Genomic DNA, 13217 nt, shown 5'->3' with positions numbered 1-13217 from the left:
GTGGGAAGACAGCAATTATAGCTTGGTCACCCTTTGGCTACAATTGGCTGGCTAAGAATGGGACTGGCTAACTAATGGGAACTGATGCCTAACTCAGTCAGACAATGGAGAAGGAAGACTGGAGGAGGGTAATATGGATAATCTTGTCCAACGTCCCTGACAAGCCAGGAAGGACAAGGAGTTTACTTTGGTCACAATTAACTAGCATGTTGTTTTTAAACATTGAGAAGAACTGTTGTGGAATGGTCCCAAAAGTGGGAAACCTTTTGGAGGGATTCAAACATGGAGTTCCATGAAGTTGAGCAGAGATTTGTAAGGCAAAAACTCATTCAAGAAATTGATACACGAAAGGGAGTTTGGAGATGGAACATAAGTTTGCAAGAACGAAAAAGGACATTGCAGTTAACTGCATCCCAACTGCTACCCACTCTTCAGTCACTAATTCAGAACGGATCCTCAGTGAAGACTTTATTTCCAAGCCACGAGTGTAACAATATTTATTATGGCCATCTAGAAAAACTTATTTTTCCTCACCAACTCAGTTTTCTTTTTTAAGTTCATTCATGGGATGTGGGAGTCACCGGCTCAGCCAGCATTTATTGCCCATACCCAACTGCCCTTAAGAAGGTGGTGGCGAGCCACCTTCTTCACTGCAGCAGTCCATTAGGAGGGACCTCCACAATTTTGACCCAGTAGCACTGATGCATGCTTAAAAAGTATTGATAACCATTAAACTCCATTGGTGAAAATAAAAATATTGAGAATGTGTTCTCCAAGCAGACCTAAATTCAGCTTACAGTGATCCGTTTGCAGTTGACATATAGCACAAGGTTATTGTTCAGTAAGGATCAAAGAGAATTGAACGGAAAGCTATATTAATTGCTCAAGTTTCCTGTCTACATCATGTTCGCTTGGAGACAGCATCCGAAACGTACAAGAACATACAAAAGTTATCAACAGACTGGTAAGCCTTCTGGAGTCTGCTCCCCTACTCAATAAAATCTTGGTCGATCTGTTTGTGGCCTTAATTCCACTTTCTGATCTAACTCAGTTTTGAATATATGCAATGACACAGCATCCACAGAATAACACCCCCAGAGAAAAACCATTTCTCCTCAACTCAGTAATAAATGAGAGACCCTAGTTCTTATATTTGGTTCCCTGGTACCAGGTGCCCCCCCCCATAAGGGCAAACATCCTCTCAGGATTAATCTTCCAAGCCCACTAAGGATCTGATGTATTTTAGCAACATCATCTCTTTCTTCTGAACTCCCAGGATGACAGGCCTAGTCCACTCCATTTCTCCTTTATCCTCATCCCTGGAATCCTTCTGAATTCACTTTTACAAATCTACCAAAGAATGAAGTTTTTAAATCATAATTTAGCATTTTATATCCTTCATTGTCTACATTCAACTCGATATTTCACAGGAGAAAAGCAAAAGAAAGTTGAAGGTTAAAAGAGATTATTTTGTGTACAAACAAGCCAACTTCCCTGATATATGTTAATACTGTGTCAGCTTTTAAAATATCTTCTCCCCAGCCCTGACCAAGGGATTAAAAACAAAACAACAGTGGCAGCATGGTTACAAAGCTATCCAAGTTGTAAGAAAGCCAAGTAACTACGAGCAGCAGTCACCATAATTTATTTCAATTACACTTTGAAGGGCTAACATCATTGTCTTTCCCCTCCCTCCCAGTCACAGGGATTTCAGCTCAGCATGATAATAATCTCGAGTCATAGAGCATGGAAACAGACCTTTGGCCCAACTTGCCCATGCTGAGCAGGTTCCCTACACTGAACTAGTCCTATCTGCCTACATTTGCCCATATCTCTCTACACCGTTCCTATCTACGTACCTGTCCAATTGTGTTTTAAATGTTGTAATTGTATTTGTGCTGCAACATCCTGGCTGAGGTTATCATGAAGGACTCTCCTCCTCAATCTTTTCCCTCACCTGAGATGCGGCACCTGTAAGGTTAAATTTCCACCAGTTGTTAAGACCATGGCTTTAATTTTTACGTCTCCCTCACAACTTTGTTCCTTCACCATCAAACCTATCCCATTCTCTGGTCACTGTTGCAGCAAGAATTAACCATTTTTAACCTCAGCTGAGCTTTTGACATGATAACTTCTTTATCTCAAGGGCTGCCAGTTTCCACCTACATACACTGTCCGCCTTCAGTCAATTTCTGCTGAAACTTTCAGCTATCTTTCTCTACTCCACTATTCTAATGCTTTCTGGTCAGCCTCCATGAACTTAAGCTCACTCTGAAATCTATTCCTATATCCTTGTACAAACATCTGTTCACCCATCACCCTTGTGTTTGCTGACTTACATTAGCCCCTACTTCTCAAGCATTTCTAACTCAAAATTCTCAGGCACGTGTTCAAATACTTTTCTTTCGTCTCTCCCTTCCCAAGCTTTAACTTCTTCAAGCTCGACAACCTTCCAAAAGTTGTTTCCCACCTCCCCCAGCTCCAAATGTGGCCTCTTGCATATCCCCCTTTGCACAGTCAATTGGGCTTCCAACCAGATTGTCCCCAAACTCTGGAATTCTCTCCCTAAAACTATCTGTTCTCTTTCACCCTCTAAAGTACACCTTAAAAAAAAAATCACCAAGCAAGTTTATCTTCTCTCCCCAGACCTTTTTGGGGAAGGTCAATTTCAGTCTGATTACAAGGGTGATGTGCCTTTCAATGATTTCCTGCATTTAAAAAAAAGTGCTGTAAAATTAAGTAATTTGTAAAGCATTACACTAAGCTGAATTAAACACAGCCCTTCCCCGAATACTGACAGATCCAAAGCTTCAGGTGTCATTCATTAACAATCAGAAATAAGACCTGTTGATTTTTCTCTCCGCTAACTCTTAAATGTGAAGTTAGCCCTACCATTAACTGGAAAGCGTTAAATCTGGCACCTTTCAGGTCTGTATGGTGGTATACCACATTTTACACATTATTATTTTAGCAACAGTTTCAAATAGGAACCAAGGCTGAGCTTTAATAAAATCTTGCATTCAAAATAACAGCATTGTCATACAAAGAGCAAAGAATAAAGGACAAGCTCAGTGCCAGCTCTCATATACCTCCTCCTATCTTCCCCTGGACCACGATCCCACCATGACACATCAGGCCATTGTATCAACTATGGTTACCGATCTCATTTCATCTGGTGACCTCCCCACCACTGCCTAAAAGCGGATAGCCTCCCAGACCCGCACAGCTCACTTCTACCTTCTTCCCCAAAAATCCGCAAACAGGATTGTACAGGCAGACCAACTGTTTCAGCCTGCTCCTGCCCCAATGAACTCATCTCTTTGAACCTTGACTCAGTCTTCTCTCCCCTGGCCCAGTCCCTGCCCACCTACACCCCTGATTCCTCTGACGCTTTAAACCAGTTTCAAAATTTCCACTTTGCAGGCTCCAGCCGCCTGCTCTCTACCATGGACATGCAATCCCTTTACACGTCCATTCCCCATCAGGATGGTCTTAGGGCTCTCTGCTCCTTCCTGGAGCGGAGGCCTGAACCATGTCCACCCACCACAACCTTCCTCCGCTTGGCCGAGCTCGTCCTCGCCCTTAACTTCTCTTAAGTCTTCTCATTTTCTCCTGGTCAGAGGGGTGGTCATGGATACCCACATGCACCCCAGTTACGCCTGTCTCTTTGTGGGGTACGTGGAACATTCCTTGTTCCAGTTGTATTCTGGCCCCCACCCCCACCCACACCTCCTTCTCCAATATATCGACAATATCATTGGTGATGCTTCCCTCTCTCGTCCGGAATTGGAAAATTCATCAATTTCACCTCTAGCTTCCACCCTGCCCTCACTTTCATCTGGTCTATCTCCGATTCCTGCCTTCCCTTCTTTGACATCTCTGCTTCTATTTCTGGGGATAGACTGGCCACAAATATACACTATAAACCCACGGACTCCCACTGCTACCTGGACTATACATCTTCGCACGGTGCTTCCTAAAGCCCTCCACTTCTTCCTCTCCCGAAGGCCCAAACAGTCCCCCTCCACCAACACCCTCATCCGTTTAACTGAACTCGTCCTTACCCTTAACAACTTCTTCTTTAACTCCTACAGACTAAGGGGGTGGCCACGGGCACCCACATAGGCCCAAGTTGTGCCTGCCTCTTTGCAGGATATGTGGAACTGTCCCTCTTCCGCTACTACACTGGAACTATCCCCCACCCTCCACTATATTGATACCCATTTCAGCACTGCCTTGTGCTCCCATGAGGAGACTGAACAGTTGATCAATATTACTAACACACCTTTCACCCCAACCTCAAATTCATCTGGACCGTCTCCGATACCCCCCCTCTCCTTCCTGGACCTCTCCGTCACCATCTCTGGTGATCGCCTCAAAACTGACATCTATTTCACGCCAACTACTCCCACAGCTACCTGGACTACACCTCCTCTCACCCACCTTCCTGCAAGAAGGTATCACCTACTGCCAATTCCTCCACCTCCACCGCGTCTGATCCCAAGGTAGGGCATTCCAATTCCAGATGTCCCCCTATTTCAAGACTGTAAATTCCCCCCTTCGATGATTGAAAATGCCCTCAATCACATCTCTTGCATTTCCCACACTTCTGCCCTCACATCCCCTCACCCCAACAAAAATAAAGACAGAGTCCCCTTTGTCCTCACATATCACCCCACCAACCTCCACATCCAACGTATCATCTTCTGCCACTTCTGCCACCGACAATCCGAACCAAAAACCAAAGAGATATTTCCCTCCTCACCTCTATCTGCCTTTCGTACAGATCGCGCTCTCTGCAAATCCCTTGTCCGCTCCACACTCCCAAGCCCCACCACCCCCGGCAACCACAGGAAATGCTACACGTGCCCCTACAACTCCCCCCTCACCTCCATTCAATGCTCAAAACAAACCTTGCACATTAAACAGGGGTTCACCTGCACGTCCGTCAACTTGGTCTACTGCATCCACTACACCCGATGTGGTCTTCTCTACATCGATAAGATCAAGCGGAGACTCAGACCATTTTGTAGAGCATCTGCGTTCTGTACACGACAAGCGACACCTTCCAGTTGCGAACCATTTTAACTCTCCCTCCCACTCCCTGGGTGACATGCCCATCCTGGGCCTCCTCAGTATCACAACGACACCACCCAGAAACTGCAGCAGTACCTCATCTTCCACCTCGGCAACCTACAGCCCGATGGTCTAAACGTGGAATTTACCAGTTTTAAAATCTCCCCACCTTGACTTCATCCCTCTGCCTCCGTCGTAGATGTTCAAATTAGGCCAACTTTGACAAGGGAGGTTCCAAAATGTCCACCTTCTTCCTCAACCGAGTATTCCCCAGCACCTTGAGAAGAGGGCCCTCAACCGGGTCTGACCCATCTTCTGCACTTTCGCCCTTAACTCCCCCACCCGCCTTCCCTCCTGCAACAGCAATACGGTTCCCTTGTCCTTACCTACCATCCTACCAGCATCCACATCCAGAAGATCCTCAGACACATAATCCCATCCCATCCCCTCCCCTCCCTTGTCCACCTTCTGCAGGGACGATTCCCTCCGGGACACCCTGGTCCACTATTCCTTCACCCCCAAAACACCTTCCCTTGCAACCTCCCAAGGTGTAACGCCTGCCCATTTACCTCTTCCTTCTTCAGTTTCCAAGGGCTCAAACATACCTACCAGGTGAAGCAACACTTCATCTGCACTTCCCAGAATCTAGTCTACTGCATTCACTGCTCACAATATGGTCTTCTCTACACTGTGGAAACGAAGCATAGACTGGGTGACAGCTTCACAGAACATCTACGTTCTGCTCGCAAAAAAGACCCTAAGCTTCCAGCTTGCCTGCCACTTTAACACACCACCCTGTTCCCTGGCCAACATCTTTATCTCTGACTAGCTGCTGTGTTCCAGTGAAGCTCAGCGCAATCTGGAAGACCACCACCTCATTTCCACTTGGGGACCCTGCAGCCCTCAAGGCTCAATATTGAGTTCAGTAATATAGGGCCCAAACTCTCCTATGTCCTAGCCCCCTACCCCCACATACCAGGCCTTGTTATCACAGTCACTCACAACAGGTAGTGTGTAATGCAGGCTAACAGTCCCCAATAACAGGTATTCACCCTCCTAGCCAGATCGTTATCAACTCCTTTGTCTATCCAACTGTTTTTCTCTCTTTGGGCTCTATCCTTTATCCTATCATTTACTCCCTACCCCAACACCCACCCTATTTTCTGCATATAAACCAACGTTTTCCTGCTACCGTCAGCACTGAGGAAGGGTCACCAGACCCGAAACATTAACTGTGACTTTTTCTTCACAGATGCTGCCAGACCTGCTGAGCATTTCCAGCAGCTTCTGTTTTCGTCCCTGATTTACAGCATCTGCAGTTCTTTCGGTTTTTATTAAAGAATAAAGGACACTTGTCATGAACATTAAGGATAGAGTTTGAAGGAGCTCGAACAGTTCATCCACTTTACTAACACCTTCCACCACCAACTTTAAGTTCACCTGGACCATCTCTGATACCTCTCTCTCCTTCCTGGACGATGTGTCTCCATTTCTGGTAACAACCTGGAAACTGATATCTATTTCAAGCCCACCGACTCCCACAGCTTCCTGGACTACACCTCCTCTCACCCCACCTTCCTGCAAGAATGCCACCCCCTATTCCCAATTCCTCCGCCTCTGCCCGCAAGATGAGGCGTTCCACTCCCAGACGTCATTGTTTTTCAAGGACCGCAATTTCCCCTCCACAATGGTCGAAAACGCCCTCTACCGCATCTCTCGCATTTCCCACACCTCAGCCCTTACACCGCCTCCCCGCAATAACAACAAAGACAAAATTCCCCTTGTCCTCACGTATCACCCCATCAACCTACAGATTCAACGCATCATTCTCCGCCACTTCCACCACCTGCAATCTGACCCCACTACCAAGGATATATTTCCCTCCCCACCCTTATCTCCCTCCCAGAGGGACCGCTCTCTCTGTAACTCCCTTGTCCGCTCCACGCTCCACACTCCCCACTCCCCACTAGCCCCACCACCCCGGCACTTTTCCCTGCAACCGCAGGAAGTGCTACACCTGCCCCTACACCTCCCTCCTCACCTCCATCCCAGACACCAAGAAAACCTTCCACATTAGCAGATATGCAGGTGAACATCTGTTTAATGTGGTATATTGTATCCGCTGTTCCCGATGTGGCCTCTTCTACATCGGGGAAACCAAGCGGAGGCTCGGGAACCACTTTGTGGAGCACCCACACTCGGTTCATGACAAACGACTACACTTCCCAGTTGCGAACCACTTCAACTCCCCCTCCCACTCCTTGGACGACATGTCCATCCTGGGCCTCCTCCAGTGCCACAACGATGCCATCCAAAGGCTGGAGGAACAGCACTTCATATTCCGCTTGGGAACCCTGCAGCCCAATGGTCTCAGTGTGGACTTTACTAGCTTCAAAATCTCCCCACCACTGACCTCATCCCAAGACCAGCCCATCTCGTCCCCACCTCCTTGATGTGTCCGTCTTTTCTCCCACTTATCCGCTCCTCCCACCTCACTGACCAACGCCCACCCCCACTTCCTACCTATTAGCCTCATCCCCACCTCCTTGACCTGTCCGTCTTCCCTCCCACCTACCAGCCCTCCCTCCTCACTGACCAACCCGCATCCCAACTCCCTACCTACACTCACCTATACTGGCTTCATCCCCGCCTCCTTGACCTATCCGTCTTCTCTCCACCTATTTGCTTTTCGGTCCACCTTCTATCATCGCCTCCCCCTCTCTATATATTTCAGAGTCTCCTTCCCCTCCCCCATTTCTGAAGAAGGGTCCAGACCCGAAACGTCAGCTTTCCTGCTCCTCTGATGCTGCTTGGCCTGCTGTGTTCATCCAGCTCCACGCCTTGTTATCTCAGACTCCAGCATTGGTAGTTTCTACTATCTCTAAGGACAGAGTTGTGTTGTATGGTCTTTTACTGTATTGTGTAAAATATTTCTAATAGTGTAATGATTATCGTTTTCATTCAAAACCAGGGTTGAACAAAAGTTCAATGACTCACTTTCATTATGAAGTGTTAATGGAGCACAGCACCTTATCTCATGTTATATCATTATAAGTCACATCTTTCTCAAATTTAAGTTATAAATTTCTTATCGCTAGATAAATTTAAGTTCTCAAAAGTTGCTTAATCGGCTAGCCAACTGAAACGATAGGAGCAAATTACTGCAGACACTGGAACCTGTACTGAACAATGACAGACAGACAACATCCTTGGAGAGATAGCAAGCTAACATTTCAACTGTAGATGACACTTCATCAGAGGTGACGTGAATTGTGGAGGTGCAGCATTTATGTAATGATGGAGGTCAGGGAGAGGAGTGCTGGGGGATAAAGGGTGTTGATATTTCAATCATTTAATCTGCACTGTGAGAAGGCAGAACAATGGTGCATCTGAATGCCAAACTGGAAAGAACAGACAGTCCCACTGGAGATTCGTTCAGGGGAAAAAGAAGACGACGACATAAGCAACAGAGAATGCAACAAGTAAAGCTAGAAGAAAGATAAGGAACGGGATTCCAATCACTTAATCTGTGCTATCAACACCCTTTCTCCCCCAGCAGTCCACTCCTACCAGCTATTGCATAAACACTGCCTCCTCCACACTTCACATCAGCTCTGAAGTAGTCATTGGACTTGAAATGTTAGATTTCTCTCTCTCCATGTATGCTGCCTGAACTGCTATGATTTCCAGCATTTTCTGTTTTCAACTAAAATGACACCTGGAAATTACCAACATCTTCACTATAGTACAATGGCTGCTCGGATGGAAAAGGGCAATAAAATATAGCAATTACCTGAATAAGTGCACATATAAAAATGTTTTGGCACAAGCAATGCCTACCCTTATCACCACCACTGCCAGCCCTACAATGAACTTTCCTCCCATAGGGTTTCTAATAATATCCAGGGAGGAAAAATAGGCATTTTGACACTAATTAGTATTTTTAAAAATCAATGCAGCACTGGAATAACCTAATTTTCTGTACGGCAATTGTCAGATAACAGATTAGGATGAGATACACAAGTTTATAATCCCACTACTGTTTGTAAATCCCAATTTTAAATCCCAACTGCATACTAGTCACAGGGGTATTAGCTCAAGTGTTCATACCAGACATACTGAGCATATTACCACCAATATTGCCTGGGGAATAAAACTCTCGGTTTAGTCACATGCGCTAACACCCATCTTTTATAACAACTCATTGCATCTGTTGCTCTCACCACTACTCACCCCAGCTCTAAAAAGGTTTAAAGAGCTTGAAGATAAAACCAATTGCCAGGCATTTGCTCACAGCTCAAATTTCACAGCATAAATGTCTCAAAAGGTCATAATTATGCTGAACAGAAACCCTAGTGACAACAATGATCCCAAGTGGCTCAGCTGTACAGGAAGACAGCAGGAAAATTGGGAAAGCAACAGCAACTACTTCTCCTAACTACAGAATTTGCAAAGACATTTCTGCAGCAGCCACAAATTCAGGATGGTATGTTGGTTCACTGATACCACGCTAGAGACAAAAAAAAAAACTGCACATGCTAGAATCCAAGGTAGATAAACAGGAGACTGAAAGAACACAGCAGGCCAGACAGCAACTGGAGGAAAGGAGCAGTTCATGTTTTGGGTATTTCCCTTCTTTAGGACATAGAAAGGCTGCTGTACACTAAAGGTGAGGAAGAAGTGGAGGGGTGGTGAACAGGAGTGCTCAAGGTACCAACAGCTTAGATAGAAGGAAGTTTGGGATCCTGCAGGCAGATTTTAAGCAGCTGGCAGTATACTCTATGTTTACATTCTATATTACTAAAGTGGGCCTGAATGACTCCTGGTATCACATGCTAGGAAGCAGAAAAGTAGGATGACAGTAAATCAATACATGTTTTCAGACATCATGCAACAGGGAAGGCTCTTTGATTCTTGGGACATTGGAACCATTTCAAGAGGTGGTGAAGCCAGTTCAAGACAGGGTTTAAACTAACTTAACTGGGGAGGGGGGATGGGAACCAGGGTGTAACATTATTGAGGAAAACCAGGTGTACAATGAATTGGAAGAGACAAATAACACTAGAATAAGTCATGTTAAGATATTAGAAGAAAGGGAAATGCAAAATGGTCTAGATTAGGTTTACAGTGCATGTATGGGAATACAGAGTGCAGTGACTAAGGCTGCTGAGTTGCAACCATGGGAATATGTTGTGGTAATAATGCAATCCTGGTTCAAAAAAGAGAGTTAAGACTATCAAATATACCCAAAGTGTTCAACAAAGATTGGGTGACAGAGCTGTAATGGTTGTTTCTGAAGAGCTGATTCAGGTACAGTTGAGTTACAGTCCCAAGAGGGAGAAAGATAGGACGAACAAAGCCAGAGCTCCCCATATGACAAATGGGAGAGATAGTAAAGCAAAACAGAAAGGAAAGGAAAGGAAAGGATGCATTTAACAGACACCAAGTCAATAGGGTTCTAGACAGTAAATAGGGAGAAACTGTTCCCACTAGCAGATGGCTGAAGGACACCAATTTAAGGTAAATGGCAAAAGAATTAAAGACTACACAAGGGGAAAAAAAATTTACACACCAAGCGATTAAAATCTGCCATTAACATGGAGGAAGCAGTTTCAAATGGCAGCCTTCAAACAAAATGGGAATGTTTCCAGAGTTTTGGTGAAAAGGCAGGGGAATGGGATTTGCTCTCAGAGAGCCAGTACATCTACTAAATGGCCCCCTCTGCGCCCATAACCATTCCTATGAATCTATAAGGAACAACGACAGTAACAATTTTCAAAAATATTCTTTTTCATTAACCTTCACATTTAATACTATTATTTCTACACCGCTGCAGGTACAACTTTCAGTTTTATTCAGTTTATATTGCAACATAGTTCACGTTTTGTAAACAAACTAATCCACCTTCTGTTTCAAACAATTACAACTGGACATCAGGTCTACAAATCCTAACAAATCTGGCAGAGCACACTTGCACATGGATCTTGGACAAAGAACGTAAAACTTGTCACAAGTAACAAAAGACATGCAACTTACATGCATGCCCACACCACAAGTTTAGAAGAATTGACATTTACATGTAATACTCATCTATGCCATGCTCATTTTATGTAAGCTGTTCAGTTAACAAACATATATACTTGGGACTTCCATTTCTCAGTTTAATCGTTACTTTATTCAAAATCTTCATAAGTTCAAGTCACCATACCATCACAATCTCTCTTCTACCCACCTACTTGTTTTTGGCCCCTGACTGAAATACAAATCAATGTCTGGCTGCCAACAGCTTCAGCAATAACACAGGTAAGAAAACAACAATTCGGGGTATAACAACTTTGGTTTATGGAAATGATAATGGTATAAAGACCTGGATGATTATTTTTGCTCACCATTCTTCGCCGGGAGCATGACGACCAATTACACCAGTTACCTCCAGAGAAGTTAAAATACAAAAGGCTTAATTGGGAAACTTCCATGATTAAAACATGTTTGAAAAACAAACTGATTGCTAAAACTTGAAAAAAAAACCCTTTCGAGTTTTGGGTGTAGACCCCTCGCCCAAAATCTTAACATCTGAGACGCTGAGGGAAGCTTATCCTTTTGATTATGGACAGAATCTCAATGGACTAGCCAGGCCATGTTGTAAACCGGCATTTTCTCTTTCCGACTAATCTGCATTTTCTGGTTTTGCCCCAGATTCCCGTTTGACATAGCACCTCCTGTGGAGAGGACAGCAAGGAGGGAAGGAGACACCCATCAGCAACCCCCCACTCCCTCCATTAAATAAGACGCTGATGATTAAAGCCATAATGAGGGGGGTACAAATTAAAAGCAGCCCCCTGACAGTTACTGACACTGACTCTGAGTGACCCTCTCTGGGCCTGACCCTCCGCCGCCCCGACACCAACCGGGTGCACACAACTCGAAAGGCCGCTCTCGGCCGTTACTCACCGGCAAAGGGGCCAGCTGACCACTCACTCCGGTAGCAAACTACTCAATCGGCCAAAGGATAAAGATTTTGGGGGATAACTGGTAGATGGGAATTTGAAGTCGGGGAAGGAATAGCTTCACTGAAGCGCAAAAGATAATAAACGGGGAAAGCAGAGAGAGAGAAAAAAAAACTCCAAGACAACCTAACCTGGTGAAAGACACGCGCCCTATTGCCTTTTCCTACTGGTTGTTCTTAGTGATTGACCGACAGCGAGAGCTGCCGATTGGATAAGCGCCACGTCAATCCATCCCAGGGTACCCGCCCCCAGCGGAGGTGCTTCCGCTTATCAGGCTTGGTTGCAAAGCGCGGAGCCTACGTGAGAAAAGCGGTCCTTGCGCGGCTGACATACCATTCCGCCTTGCGAAAGTAGCACCGCAATTTAGCCCTAAAGGTGTGTTCAAACGCCTGCAAAAACCTCGAGTGAGGAACCCTTATTTTAACTAGGGAATTTGCATAGTTTCCTTGTTTGTGTTCCTGGAAAATGCTTCCTCGTTGTCACATTTAGCAAAGGAGCAGCCCTTACACTATGGCTAAATATTATTTCGCCAAGATGAGTAAAGCCCCTCACCCCAGCTGCTGCCATTGGTGGAAGGGAGGCATTGGCAACATTGGGGAAGGTTGTTGTTGGCAAGGGAAAGGTAATTGGAACTTTCTTCCAGCCACCATGCAAACCTAGCGCCCCATCTTCTGGTCTTGATAGGTTAAAGGAGAGGTGGGAAGCAGCTTGTAGGAAGACACACATACAGCTCCCATCATTAATAATGACGTGCTAGAAGCATCGCCTTCTATTTCCATATGCTTAACATTCCATGTGGGTTAAATGTGCCTCACCATCTCTTGCTAAAAGGTTAACAGCATACCTATGCAACAAGTTCCTTCTGCAGGGACAACTGGAGAAAGAAAATATTTCTATATGAAAATTATCCTAAACTTACAAATGTTTTGCATTCAGGCTCATGAGGTTATTGAAGTTTCCTGAAAAAATAATAGCACAGAGAGTATGGAAAGGATCAAGAATCTAACTTCAGGCACTGCAGATAAGGGGGCAACGGTCAGAACAGGAGATGATCACTGCAGAACTGAGGGTGTACTTAAACAGCATTGGCGTCACAGCTGTGGTAGCAAAGATCAGGGCCAGAAACTTAATATC

General features: G+C 45.2%; 1 protein-coding gene across 3 annotated transcripts in view; it reads right to left on the bottom strand.

Moving 5' to 3' along the window:
• LOC109911348 (lysine-specific demethylase 4B-like) overlaps positions 1-12303 on the bottom strand; it is a 91322-nt gene extending 79019 nt beyond the window's left edge. The window contains exon 1 of one of the 3 annotated variants that reach the window (XM_048614302.1): positions 12215-12303. The gene's annotated coding sequence lies outside the window, so the exon portion shown is untranslated. The other 2 variants (XM_048614301.1, XM_048614304.1) reach the window with 2 other exon arrangements.
• Between the last annotated feature and the right edge of the window lie 914 nt (positions 12304-13217).

The sequence above is a fragment of the Rhincodon typus genome, chromosome 29 (genome assembly GCF_021869965.1).
Source record: "Rhincodon typus isolate 14 chromosome 29, sRhiTyp1.1, whole genome shotgun sequence".
Taxonomy (NCBI): Eukaryota; Metazoa; Chordata; class Chondrichthyes; order Orectolobiformes; family Rhincodontidae; genus Rhincodon; species Rhincodon typus.
The sequence above is the reverse complement of the archived record's forward strand: the minus strand, read 5'-3'. Positions and strand labels throughout refer to the sequence as shown.